Source organism: Mus caroli, unplaced genomic scaffold (assembly GCF_978045245.1).
Source record: "Mus caroli unplaced genomic scaffold, Mus_caroli_1 scaffold_5, whole genome shotgun sequence".
Lineage (NCBI taxonomy): Eukaryota > Metazoa > Chordata > Mammalia > Rodentia > Muridae > Mus > Mus caroli.
The window spans coordinates 149256295-149271357 of record NW_028227260.1 but is presented as its reverse complement, the minus strand read 5'-3'; the positions used below and the strand labels follow the sequence as shown (position 1 = coordinate 149271357).

The 15063-nt window shown below is 37.4% G+C and overlaps 1 protein-coding gene across 1 annotated transcript in view; it reads left to right on the top strand.

Annotated features, from left to right (window-relative positions):
- The window catches only part of Sytl5 (synaptotagmin like 5), a 259986-nt gene that overhangs the window by 51106 nt on the left and 193817 nt on the right, over window positions 1-15063 (top strand). The window lies entirely within an intron of this gene.

Sequence of the window (15063 nt, the reverse complement as noted above, 5' to 3'; positions counted from 1 at the left end):
AGAGCAAGTGGGGCAAAAAGAAATAAAAAATGTACAGTTTGAGGATAAAAACAGAACTAGTCAATTTAATGTTGGAGCCTTTATTCTGAAAAGGATAAAGAGAAATGGAATACAGGGAATAGTGCCCTCTGAGTAAGATACCCACCTACCTGCAGCTTGTGAAAGGAGAAGGTCTATGAATTATCTGCCGCTAAATAACAATAACAAAGGAAAGGTTATTCAAATGAATTTAAGTTCCATTCTAATCAGATGGTAGTTTGGGCTTTACCCATGTGTTTCTGGCTTTAGAATGATAAAGGATAAAGGAGTAAGGGGTTATGGAATTTTCCTCAATGGTTAAGGAAGGCTACTGAGGCTAGAGATGTGGCAGGGGAGTCCCTGCATAAAGGAAAGGGGAGGCTATTGTGTGAAGCTGTGAACATTAAGCCTGGATTGTGCTGGAGACCCTGAAATGTTGATGTCAGATCTGTGGGTTATCTTCCAAAGAGAACTGCAGAGTGGCACTAGCTTAAGAAAGAGAATTATGTTGGTTCAAGAAATCACAAACAGCTGAGCCATCTAAGCCCTTTGACTTCAGAGATTCAGGATTTGAAGTTTGTTCTGCTGGGCCTTCAGCATATTTTGATCCAGTATTACCTCATGATGTCTCCGTTTATCAATCTAGAACGGTAATATATATATATATCCTGTGACATTTTATGTTAGAATGTGTAACTAGTGTTTTGCTTTTAACAGTTGAGAAATTGCCTTGCCTCTCAGAAGAAACTGAACTTTTAAACAATTTCGATACTGAAAAGACTAAGAAAACTTTTGAAATTGGAATACATGCATTTTGCATTATTTATCACAAGCCTATGGCCAGGGAGTGAAATGTTATATTTTGAATGAGAATGAAGACAAAAGGGTCATATGTTTGAGTAATTGGTTCCCAGTTGCTGAAACTGTTCGGGAAGGATCAGGAGGTGTGGCCCTATTGGAGATTTGTCATTGAGGTTAGGCTCTCTCTTTGCCCTCTGCTTATGGATTAAATATAAACTCTAGCTAGTGCTCCAACACCATGTCTTCTTGGTGCTATTTTATTGTTACCAGGTTTCTACCTTGAATTCCTCCTGTTTTGGCTTCCCTCAATAAACTGTGATCTACCATATGTAAGCCAAGAAATCCTTCACAACCTCAATTTGCTTTTTTTTTTTTTTTCTTTTATCAGGGTCTTTATAACAACAACGGGATTCTAAGCCCAGGGTGGTCTCAAATTTATAACAATCTGCCTACTTCTGTCTGTTGAGTGCTAAAATTATAGGCATGAATCACCACACTTGGTTCTAGAAAGGGGATTTTAATGAATGCACATCTATTGTTATATTTTGAGTTGGGAATAATTTCTTTTATTTAAAGAATGATCCATTATGTAAGCTACAATGAAATAGTGCTATTCATTACAATAAAATGGTGATTCTTTGTTAACAACATTCTCATTTTAGAACTATGATGAAGGAAGGTCATTTATATATACTTTTTTCACAAATGATTTTATTGTAATTCTGAATATCTGCTCTTTCTAGGGAAGTATAACATTTTCGGAGATCAGTACACTAAAATTAATTAATTTTCTATTTTTAAAGAAAATTAGACAATTTGTAGTTTCTTGGCATGAAATTTATAAATCATCTTTTTTTATCATAGTAATATGATTTTTTGGAGACAATGTCTTACCCTATTGCCTCAGCTGATCTGGATTGGCATCAAATTTATTTACCATAATCTTTCTGACTAAGCCTTCTGAGTGCTGGATTATGTGTAGCACATCATGCCCAGTGGTTCGTTTTTTTTTCTTGTAGCTTTACTGATAAAACCTATTTACAAAATGTCACTAAATTAAACTATTTACTGTATAAGGTTTCTATTCAATGTATGCAATTATTTATTACAATAAACAAGACATTTCTGCTTTTCCTTAATGTCTCTGGCCAAGTCATAGTCAATGCCTTTCCCCTAGACATAGGTAATCACTGATTTTCTTTCTTTCAGAAGACGGTGTTCATTTTTAGATTGTATGCTTATAATTATGCTATATGTGGCTTTTGTCTATGAGAATAAATAATCATAGATATTTAGAAGATAGTCATGCTATGTCAGTTTACTTAAAACATCAGCAATAAGTTTCCCGCCTGGTCTTGTGACCTCTCCAGACCTTGATTGTTAGCTGGACATACTGTATCAGGCCTGAGTTGACTCTACCCTTCCATGGAGGCAGCCTCAAATCCAATTATAGGACAGTTGGTTATCCCCACAACAGCCATGCCATTATTGCACAGGTTGGCATATCTTCCCATTCACAGCTAGCTAGGATAAACAATGATTCCTTTCTCCCTCAGCATCCTTTGATGGTTCAGATGCTAGTCAGCATGAAGGAAGTTTCCATCTCAGTGCCAGCCTGCTTTCTTACAGCCAAGGTGTGTAGTATATTTTGTAATACGATCTTAGTTCTGCTAGGGAGCCAACAGTATTGATAAGAGCTCATATTACTGGAGGCCTCTGGACCCTCCATGAGCCACTCCTGTGGGGTATCTCATACTTGGGACTGTTAATCATTCCCCAATCCAGAACACATGTCCTCCACCTACAGTATTCTAACTTTTTTATTTTCTTTTTATCATTGCTCTACTATCTTCCCTCACGCAAGGTACTCTCCTCAATCTTCCGTAACTTTTATCCTGCCTTCCATCATGTTCTCAGTGTTCAACATGAACAAGCATTCCATGTTCAACAACAAGAACTTACAGTAGAAGCCAATATCCACACACAGGAAAGAATATGTGAGCTTCTCTCTCTCTCTCTCTCTCTCTCTCTCTCTCTCTCTCTCTCTCTCTCTCTCTCTCTCTCTCTCTCTCTGTGTGTGTGTGTTTGTATTTTCAGTTCCATCCATTTCCCTACAAATTTAATAATTTCATTTTTTTCTTTTCTTTTCAGCTGGATAAAGTTCCTTTGTATATGTACTATATTTCACATATCCATTTATCACTTAATGGGCATCTAGGTTGCTTTCATTTCCTAGTATTGTGAATAGGATAGTAATGAACATGGCTGTGGCAGTATCCTTGTTTTAAGGTAGTAAGTTCTTTGAATATGTGAACCATGTGTTATATAGTGTCATATAATAATTATATAGCATCATATAATTTCATATGGCAGTTTTACTTGTCGTTCTTTTGAGAAATCTAAGAATGATTTCCAAAGTGGCTGGATTACTTTGCTCTCTCACCAACAGTATAGTATGTAGGTTTCAATTTGAACTTTTCAGATGGTTAAGGCAGTTGAGTAGAAACTGTTCCCAGCAATCTGTATTTCTTCCTCTGAGATCTCTCTGTTTAGTTCTCTAGCATATTTTTAAAAGAGTTTGTTTGTTTTTGTTTTCATGGTGTTTACTTTTTGAGTTTTTTGTATATTCTTGCCAGTATTCTTCTGGATGTACACCTGGATTTTTTTCCTATTTACAGTTTTTCTTATAGCATTTTTTTTTTTACAAAGCAAGTAAACTTGTCTACTTTGTTAGTCATCTAATGTTGACACATACATAGCATTGGTATCAACTTCACTTTAGAATCTGTTTTTCGATCTGATAAGAAGAACAGGTGATTCAGGTTAGTGTATGTGATGGTTAGTGTTGATTGTTAACTTGATAGGACCTGGAATCAAATGGGGGTCAAGCATCCAGGCACACCTCTGGGGGATTATTTAGGTAAGGGTAGCTTCTATACAGGCTGTGAGGTGTTATCTTGGTTAGGTTAATTGATGTGGGTGAACCCACTCTAGAAGTAAGTAGTGCCATTCCCTGGGATTGAGTCCTAAACTGCATACAAAGGAGAAAGCTTACTGAATGAACGCTGCTTCCTGACTATGGGCACAATGTGACCGACCGGCTGCTTCCAGCTCCTGCTGCCTTGACTTTTCCCTACAATGATGGACTGTGTCTCCAAACTGTGATCCAAAAAGAAACGTTCCTTCTTTACTTTGGTGACTGTACACACAAACCCTTCCTTCCTTGCTTCTGTCAGGGTATTTTATCACTGGAAAAGAAAAAAGTAACTGAGCCACTGTGCTAAATGGAAATACTTATTCTATCATTCTCTAACACCTTTTTGAAGCAGTTACTGTTATGATCCTTTCTTTTTTACAGACGATGAAAGAGATGGAACATTAAATAACAGTCTAAAGTCATACATGGTTGATGACAGAGAAAATACAGGTGACCCTTAATTTAAATAGCACAGTATAATCATTGCTAGGCTCTATTCATGAAAGTTACTTTGATTGTTACTTTGATTTTACCTTGATTGTTCGTTCACAGCATTTGAGATAGGGTCCATCATATTTGCTGAATAAGGATAATAAATTTATTGTCATTGAGGAGACTTCTAAGAATAAGTTGTTTGCTTTATATTGTATTCCTTGGTTATACAGTAGCAAGTGTCTCTTACATATTGTTGAAAATATTATGGAAGATGTCAGAATGTGATATTTAGTCTGACCTTTCCCATCTTTTAGGCATTCAAGCTATTTGGCCATTTGAGACCTTGTTTGAAATATAAATGTCACAGGGTGACGGCTGTTTTTATCAGGAAATACCCCTTTTGTTAATTTGAATTTAGCTTTATTAAAATAAGCTAGAAAGAGATTATGAGTCTGGGTAAAAAGCAGAACATACAGAAAGGAAAAATATTACAAATAAAGCCTATACTTATTCATAGTTTATGCAGTTATTTTCCCCCTTTCCATTTTTTCTGTCAGCTAGGAGTTTCAAGCTTGTTTTCTGACAGTTCAGAAATATTTATTATACTTTTCCTGAACTGGCCTGTTCTAGCATATTGCTCCCCCTTTCCCATTAATTACCATCATAACTATTGCCTGGTTATGTGTTCTGTGCATTTTTTGGTACATGTATGTATTTTCAAGACATGTATGTGAATGCTCTTCTGTTTCTTACTGGAACCCTTCCTTCTCCAGATAAAGAAGTTTTTGGCAGTACAGACGATGGCACTCACATCCTTTCATGTGCTAGGTCAGGTCTTCAACACTCATTCACACCCTTGCCCCTATTTTAAAGCATCTCTCACTTTAAGAGGGTTCTCACTTTAACAAAAGTCTGCTACTCATAGTTAAAATATTAATCTCAGAGTTCTAGGAAAGTCAAATGTTATCATTTTATTTTGTTTCTCATATACTAATAGTCATAGTTTTCAAGGTGCATTTTAGTGAAACCTGCTGTTTTCGCTCACTTTGCAGTGGCTAACTGGAAAATGGCCTCAGTCTGTCTGCTCTGGTAGATGGTAGGTAGAGTAATGATGGCACATCACCTTGGTGGGAAAAGAACATTTTGAGATTGAATCTCTCCAGTGGAAAAGTTCTTCAGTGCTAAGTCAGTATTATTAATTTCTCTGAGACATTATTACCCTCCTTAGCATAGGCCCATTGCTTTTCACAGTATGTGCTTCCACGTTTCTGCAGGAGAAGGTTTTCTGCCTGTTGAGAGTATACTTTGACAGGTGAAAACTAGCTCATGAACTTAAAGCCTGCAGACCTATTGTGGGCAGAGTCTTGTACATAAATACTCCAGATCCAAATTTTCAGTTGAAATAATTGTGAGTTGTGCAAATTCAAATGGTCTCAATGGAATTGTTCCTCAACTGCCTATCACAAAAGGCTGCTTACAAGTGTACCTTATGTTTCTTTCATCTTTGACACGAGGCTGGTGCTCTCTGTGATATCCATCATTTGCCCTCAAATCCTAGTCTCAAAACCTACTTATGGGTCATCTTGAGCTAAAATACACACCCAGAAGATATAGTTATGTCTTTTATATTCATGTGTAAGCTATTATCACCAATACACTTTGCTCAATGTAGCATTAATATTACATTTTAATCAAGGACTGATTACTGTTCCCATGGTAGCAACTGGAGCTCACTGACAGTAGTGTCCCAGTAGATGTTTAACAGCTAGCTCCAGGAAAAAAAAAATCTTCATCTACTGCTTTAGCTGATTCCTATGATATTCATTCTCCTACTGCAGGTGATTTTAAGCTACCAATATGTTGTCACAAAATTCCATGTTAAGAGCAAATATACACAGTAGATTCTCATGAACCTGTCTGTATAAGCAGGCTTTAGTATATATATATATTCTAGTTTCCTTTTTGTTGCTGTGGTAACACCTTGGGGAAAAGAAACTTAAGGGAGACAATGGTTTATTTCATCTTAGAGGTTACAGAACATTATTGAGGGAAGTATGGGCAGAAACTTGAAGCAGAAACCATGGAAGGACATTGCATGTTGTGTCTCTCCCAGACTCTTGCTTAACTAGCTTTCTTATACACTCTTGGGCCACCTTCCCAAGGGATGTCTGCCCACAGTGGCTTTAGCCCTCTTATAACAATAATTAATAATTAAGGAGATGCCCCACAGGCCAATCTGAGACTCCCTTCTCATGTTATTCTGGGCTGTGTCAAGCTGGCAGCTCAAACTAAGGAGGACCACCATCAGTGCTTACAGGAATGAACAGTTGCAAAATGGGGAGTTGTGCTGGTGAATATGACAGAATTTTCTCTTATTATAGCATACATATAAGATAATCATATTTTCAAATGCTTGAAATGTGGACTCTTGAGGGGTAAGGTGAGGAAAAGATCTATTTAGTAGCATAGAGTTAGGAACACCTTTTATAATGGATACAGTTTTTAAAATGATGTTATTGGGAAATATGGCAAGAAGCAGAATTTAGGACACATGGACTGGCAAAGGATTTGAGTTTTCTAGGGTCGGTGGTAATGGCGAAACGTGTTTTGGAAGAGTAGGGAAATTGTTATTAAATGCCTTATTGCATCAGTTCTGGACCCGTGGGTTGTGACCCCTTTGAGGATCAAATGACCCTTTCATAGGGTCACAGACCTTGCATATCAGATTCATAAGAGTAGCAAAATTACAGTTATGAAGTAGCAATGAAAATAACATGAGGAACTGTATTAAAAAGACACAGCATTAGGAAGATCGAGAACCCCACTGTTGTTTTTTGCTCTTTCCCCTTTCAACAAATACTTGCTGATTTCATCTAAAATGCCTGGATGAATTTGTGTTCAGTTCTGTGGACTCAGCATTTAGTAAAACAGTCACTGTCCTTATCTAGTCCTCAACATAATAGAGAGAATGAAAATGCTAAATAACTGACTACATATGTGCTAGGTATTAACTCAAGAGAAGAGATGCTGTTTATTAATGGAAACCTCATATGGAACATTAGAGAAAGGATCAGATTTCAGGGGAGCAAAGAGACTTGCAGAACAAGGTTTAAGGCAAAACCAAACCAAAATAAAACAAAAACAAAAACCTGGAAATACAGCAGTATAGAGAAAATTGAGGGGAAAATTGACTTAGGAACAGACTAATGTTATATATGGTTATAATGATCATTATTTTGCTATTTGTGGTGACATGGATTGGGCAGTGAGAGATGAAGAATCAGTGAAAGCGTTAAGTAGGAAAGAATTATGTTGCGGCCTGCCCGCAGTCCACAACACGAACGGTTCAACTGAGAATGGCAGTTCGAGCTGAAAAGAGAGGAATCTAGACGGGGCGGAAGAAAGAACGGAGCTAAGACAAGATCCTGATCAAAGCTCAATTTTACTATTTCCAGACACTCAGTTATAAAGGAAGGGGGAGGGAACCCAATATCCCGCCAAGTAACTCAGGGTCCAGTAGCAGGACGAACACGTGTGTGCCTCCAGGCAGCAAAGGCAGGGTCCAGCAGTAGGCGTGGCAGAACGAATGAGCAGGAAGCTCCACCCTTGAGCAAGCAGGTTCCAGGCTGGGGGAAGGGAGGCCACAGAATTATGCCTTAGTTTGTTTTTTAAATGATCATTGTGAGTTTAGAGTGAACAAGAAACTAGGCTCAGACTCAACCAGGACAGTTGACTCTTGTACAATTAGGTAGTCATTCCAATATTTCCATAAGTACTCTGATGGGTTAGTTTGCCAACCTGGTTGTTTGATGCAGTATAAATAGTAATTTGATTTTTATCCTAATTTCCAATATTTATACCACTATGACACTTATAAAGTAATAGAATTTGTACCCTAAAACACAGTTATAGCTGTAAATGATAAGAATGTCAGGGGCAGGTATTAACACTCTCAATACACATGATGATTACATATTCTTCCTTATTTTGCTAAATGTCTAAATTACAGAGAAATCTATTGCCCTATTTTACATAGTTGACAATCAAGAGAGCTCAAATTCCAACCCAAGCTGTCCTTTACTACTGCATCAGTATTATCCCTGTGCTCTAATTACTTCTTGTAGTTTATCATCTGCATAAGAATTAATTGGGGCAAGTCGATTACATTCCCTCATTGAAATTGTTTTCAGCTATGTGAATTGCCAGTTTGACCATTTTGTTTGATAAATTTAACACATGATAAAAGTAATTGAACTTTTTCCTTAGACAATCATAGCATTATGTGTTCTTTATTTTTATTTCTTTTATTTACTTAACAAACATTCTTGTATTTTTATGTATTTTATATTTTTATTTGCTTTGTATGTTTTTCCCCTGAGGTGCTGCAGCTTGAAGCCAGGGTTTCACACATGATAGACAAGTGCTTTACCAAAGAGCTACAAACCTCACTTGCAGGTATTGTTTACAAGTGCGTCGGAAACACTAAGTGATTCCAATCCAAGGAGATCTGTAGCATCTTTTTCTGCACTTTTCAGATGATAAAACTAAGGTAGCAAAGGCTAGAGTGTGCCTGAGCATGGTGAGGTATACCTATAATTCCTCCAACACTTAGGGAGCTGAGTTAGCAAGATCAGAAATTCAGGGCTAGTCTCACTACAAAGTTAGTTTGAGGCCAGGCTGGGCATCATGAAACCTTGTCTTAAAACAAACAAAATCAATACATAAATACACAAATCAAATATAACAAACCAAAATCCAACAAAAACAAAGGAAGACTGAAGGCAAACAGCTACAGAGCACTGATGCGTACCAAAGCAAACTGACTACAGAGTATGTTTCTTAACCTCTTGGCCATACTCGCTCGCTCTCTCTCTCTCTCTCTCTCTCTTCCTTCCTTCCTTCTTCTTTCTCTCTTTCTTTCTTTCTTTTCTTTCTTTTTTCTTAGATATTTTCTTTATACACATTTCAAATGCTATCCCGAAAGTTCCCTAGACTCTCCCTCCACCCTGCTCCCCTACCCACCCACTCTCGCTTCTTGACCCTGGCATTCCCCTGTACTGGGGCATATAAAGTTTGCTAGACCAAGGGGCCTCTCTTCCCAGTGATGGCTGACTAGGCCCTCTTCTGCTACATATGCAGCTAGAGACATGAGCTCTGGGGGTACTGGTTAGTTTATATTGTTGTTTCACCTAAAGGGTTGCAGACCCCTTCAGCTCCTTGGGTGCTTTCTCTAGCTTCTCCTTCTTACATAGAAGGCATTACTTTTGTCTCAGGTAAGTCTAATTTGCTAATGATGGGAGTATTCCTCTTTTAATACTGATCAAAATTTTCCTAATCTTTCCTTAGAGTACATTATGGTGTCTATGTGCACTAATATATCCAACTGTTAAACATAAATATTTTTCACTTTTCTGGTATATAATTAGTATAAAGCAAGTGCCTATAATTAGTGCATCAAGCTTTATTACATTTATACATATGTATGTGTTAATAATATTACATTCCAGTTAATGAAACCATATCATCAAGTTTAAAAGTTTCTTGTTTCCTTTTAATTTTTCTTTTGTGGTGGTATGGACATTTAATGTGGCATATGCCCTTGAGAAATGTTGACGTGTGTATAATATTAAGTGCTGGGTATTTATAAATAAAAGAGGTTTACTTCCACATCTGGGAGGTAGAAAGTCCAAATGTAGTAATACACTGACTCCTAGGGGCACTTAGTGTTGTGTTGGCTTTGGTTTTTATGTTTGTTCATTTTAAATGTTTTATTTATTTCATGTGTGTGTGTGGGGGGGCTTAAGTGTATCTATGTGCCCCATATTTTTGTATTGCTCGTATGGCCAGATGTGCCAGGTCCCCTAGATCTACAGTTACAGGTGCTCAGAACTAAACTCAAGTTCTCTGGAAGAACAGCAAGTGCTATTAACCATTGAGTCATCTCCCTGATCCCCAACTAAGGGAGCTCTTAACTGTATCTCCTAATGGCTGATGGCATCACTGGCAGGAGGATCCATTAGATCCAAATGCCAGAGTGAGCGGAGGAGTCAAGCTAGATATTTTAAAAATAATTTCTTACAAGGACAAACTCAGGGTACCTGGATAACTGCCTTAATCCTGTCTGAGGACAGAGCTTACTGTGACCTAAAGACTTCCCATTAGGTGCCATTTCTCTTTTGTACCTTTGAAAATTCTCTTCTAATATATTACATCCCAACTGCAGTTTTTCCTCCCTCCCCTCACCCCAGTCTTTTTCCCATCTCCCTTCTCCCCCACATCACCCTTTCACCTCCCCACAGAAAAGAACAGTCTCCCAGGGACATCTTCCACACAAAGCATAAGCAGCTACAATAAAACCGGGCAGATCGCATTACATCAAGGCTAGACAAGACAACCCAGTATGGGAGAGAGGGTCCTGTATGTAGACAAAAGAGTCAGGAACAGCCACCCTTTCATCATTTAGGAGTCCCATAGGGACAACAAGATACTCATAGGCACCATCTCCTAAGGCCCCACAATTTCTACATACCTGAATGAACAACCAGAATCCAACATATGAACCCTTAGGGTAGTGGCTCTCAACCTTCCTAACACTGCAACCCTTTAATAGAGTTCCTCATGTTGTGGTGACCCCCAACCATAAAATTATTTCACTGCTACTTCATCACTGTAATTTTGCTCTACTTATTAATTACAATGTAAATATTTTTGGAGATGGAGGTTGAGCAAAGGGGTCATGACCCACAGGTTCAGAACCATTGCCTTAAGGGACAAGCTCACCTGATGGCTAATTATATCCACCCTGCAAAAGAGTTTTCATTTTATATTCAGACAGTTACATTTTTAGTTTACTTTTTGAGACAATTTAACACGTGTCTACAAATATATTTTATATATTTGTATATTTGATCAATATAAATTGATCATATTCAACCCTCCTCCTGTGTTCCCTCTACCCTGAGAGTTCATGTCATTTTATTATTTTTAAACCTACTGAGAATAGTTATTGCTGCCGATGTGTGCTTGGGTATTGAGATGCCTACTGGAGGATGGTAAACCTACCAGAGTGTACAGCACTGAAGAACAAAATGATTCTTCTTCCTCCACATCTATTAGCTGCTTATAGCTCCTCAGTTAGGAGTGTGGCCTTATGAGACACTCCCCTATCCATACTGGAATGTTGGGACATTTAATATGAATAGTTAAAATAATTAAAACCTCTTCTATTTATTTATAAATTCCTAGCCTCAGGAAATTCATTATAGTTACCAAAAGAAAACTAATACATGCACTTTTTCAAGGGAAAATGCTTACATTTGTCATATTAAATGTCCCTATACATACTGGAATGTTGACTGGACAGGAATGTTGACTAGCTTGATCAGTCAACATTTTTTTAAACTTCCTTTGGCCTTAGAATGGCAGCGCCATCATAGATGCTCCATAATTTACTTGCGGATTGATATTTTCCATGGTGGAACTGACATGCTTCAGCCTTGCATAATTTAGAACTTTACATATGAAAAGCAACCTTGTATTTCAAATGGTTAGATATTTTAAAATGCAAGTTGCATTCCTTGTAGGATAGGGTGATACATGGGAATTCAAGACCAGCTTCAGTTACATAGTGAATTCAATGCCAGCTTGAGCTACATGAAACCATGTTTTAAAAAAGTGAACAAACAATTGCATAAAAATTTTCACATGTGAAGGCACCAGAGTTGTCCCTCTACAACTGACTGCTAGCCTGCTTTACTTCACTAACTGAAGCTCCAGGCATTGCCAAAATACCTAAAGAATACTTGATAGAGAATTATGGAGTAAATATCTCTGGTTGAACTTCAGCTTGGGAAAATTCAGCCATTTAAATGTTATCAGAAAAGACAGCATGAGTCAGAGTACATATCTTCTTGTCATAGGTGACTAATGCTTCACAGATATGTGATGGTTTGGTGATTTCAATGACAAAAAATGCCTTTGCTCCCATTTCTGTGTTTGAATTAATTTCTTAAAGTCCTTGACTTTGGCAAGAGCCTCCTTGATTATATAACTACTGCTATAATGAAAACAACTTCTGGAATGTCCTTTGCTTTTTTGTGGTTAATTTTGAAATAGAAAATGTAAGTGTTTTGAGTCAAAGAGCATCTAAATCTTTTGAGGGAAAACAAACCTTTCCAACCAAAATCTCCTGGATTATTTCACTATTGCACAAAAGCTACTGAGTTTTCAACAAAATCTTAGCATTAGGCATTACAAGATGAACATACCGTGTCAGCCCATTCTAAATGATTTTTCTTTTCAACATTTAAAAATTTTGAACTCAATTCAAAATCGCTTGGGATTGATGCCAGAGTGCTTTGTTTTGCTATTATTGTTTGAGACAGGGTGTCACTTTATAGGCTAGGGTGGCCTCAAACTTAGAGCAATCCCTCTGCCTCTGCTTCCTAGAAAAGTGGGGCTTATACAAATGATCTTCTACACCTGAATATTTTGATTATCAACTGTAGGAACTGAAGAACAAGGTAATATATAATAAATATTTTGTATGAACTAGATAGTTTGCATGCATTATATTATTTAATTCTTATGACATTTGTGAAAAAAGGAACACTATGCAAAGTATACAGATAAGAAAGCTTAAACTAATAAACATTGAAGAATTTAAAGTTACTGATTTGGCAGACATAGGGTTGCAACAAAGAGATGTCTGACCTCAACTTCTGGGCCCTCAACCATCAACAACAACAGATTCTGACTCATGGGTCTCCTTTAATTCAACTTCTGTTTTCTCCACAGTGAAAAAATTTCATAAAAAGAAGAAAAAAGTAAAAAAAAAACATAAAAATACTCAAAACAAAGAAAAAGTCATAAAAGTGGATTGGGGCAAGTGTCGTGGCTGAGTAATATAAAAATGAATCAGTGGAATGAATGCTATCTTATACCATATGTTATTTGGAAATAATATCTGACAGACTCTGTGCTAGATTGTGAAGTGGAACAAACAATAGGCTCAGAAAATTGGGACTTAAGTTAGCATCATATTCATTTTCTGTTCCATGGCACATGGCTGGTCTGCTCTTTTAAGTGCTCCAATCACATGAAATGTATATAAAAATTGAAATAGTTTTTCTTATTTTTGAATAATTGTCATGGTAAGAAATAATTTCTGACATGAAATCATTGAGTGTTCTGCTTACACATTCTAGTTATGTCCTACTTATTGTGTCCCTGGAGCAATGTAGAATTCACTAATTCATTAGGTGAGCCAAGTGTTTTGGTTCACGTCTATTATGTGAGTTAGAGATAATTTGTAACCTGTAAGGAAAGAGAACTGATACTTGAGGGATTTGGGGGGTTGGAAAAGTTTTTATGATTGTTGTTGTATTTTCACTTTGCTTAAACCAGAAGACTGCTAATCTGTTTTCAAGTGATAACACATACCATATTTCAAAGACTGAATTTAAGATGAATCCTTGAGGATTTTTTTTTCTCCAGTCATGGCCAACACTCTGGGACACTTCTCAGTATCCACATTATTCGGATACTAGTGGGAACTTACAATTCAGACCTTGATGTCTGATGTGCACAGAACATGAACAAATGTCTTAGTGATTTTTTTCTATGTGTATGGAATTCTGTAGAAGCAATGAAAAGAACATGAGCCACATGTGTTAGATACATGCCTATAGTTCCTGTATTTTCAAGGCTGAGGCAGGAGTTTTACAAGTTCAAGTTGAGACTTAACAACATAGTGAGTTGCAGAGAAGCCTGGACTACAGAGTAAAATAACAACAAGCCAAACCTGGTAGTGAAGACTTGTAATTCCATCTGTAGTGCTAAGACAGAGAGGTCTCAAGCTCAAGGTTGTCATGTTCAACAGAGGGATTTGAAGGCTGGCCTTCCCAACTTAAACAGACCTTGTCTCAACATAAAAATAAATAAAATGGTCTGTGGATTTAGCACAGTGTAAGAGTGTTAATGACATGTTATAGCTTCTTTTTATCACTGCATCAAAACACTAGAGCAAAAGCAACCTAGGAGAAGAACAAATTTATTTCCTTTACAGGTTGCATCCCACCACTGAGGGAAGACAGAGCAGCAATATCAAGCAGAAACCATGGAAGAACACTGCTTGCAGTATTTCTCATGGGCCTCTGCTTTCTTGTACACTCAAGGACCATTTTACATGAGGGAGGCCTTAGATTCAATTTCTATTGTCTGTTTGTCTGCTGGCACCTCACTGTCTCTTTGTTTCTCTCTCTCTCTCTCTCTCTCTCTCTCTCTCTCTCTCTCTCTCTCTCTCTCTCTCTCTCTCTCTTTCTCTCTCTCTCGAATTAAGAGGTCAGCTGCTACAGATTTTATGTGAAAGCTATATCATAGCTAGTGGTAAATTTATTTGTGTCTTTGTTTGTGCACCACATTCATGCTTAGTGGCCTTGGAGGCCAGAGAGATTGTGGGCCACCATCTGGATCTGAGAATCAAACTCCACTCCTCTGCAAGAAGTGTGATTGCTATTAGCTGATGAGCCATGGTCCCAGGAAGCTAATTTTAAAGGAGGGAGACAGAGTTCACTATGTGAAGATGGAAACACAATGAGGCTAAGGCATGTTCTGGGGAAAGAACAGTATAATGTTAGCCTAGAGGCCTGAGAAAATATGACATACTTGAGCAACCTCAAAAAAAAAATCAGTATATTATGTGAGTGGTTTTTTCATTTTTTAAAATGTTTATATACAGCATAGGATGTCCACTAAAAAGATACAGTTTCATAGTTTTGATACATGTATCCCAACCCCCAACCCCTAAAAGTAACTTTCATTTGCCTGATGTA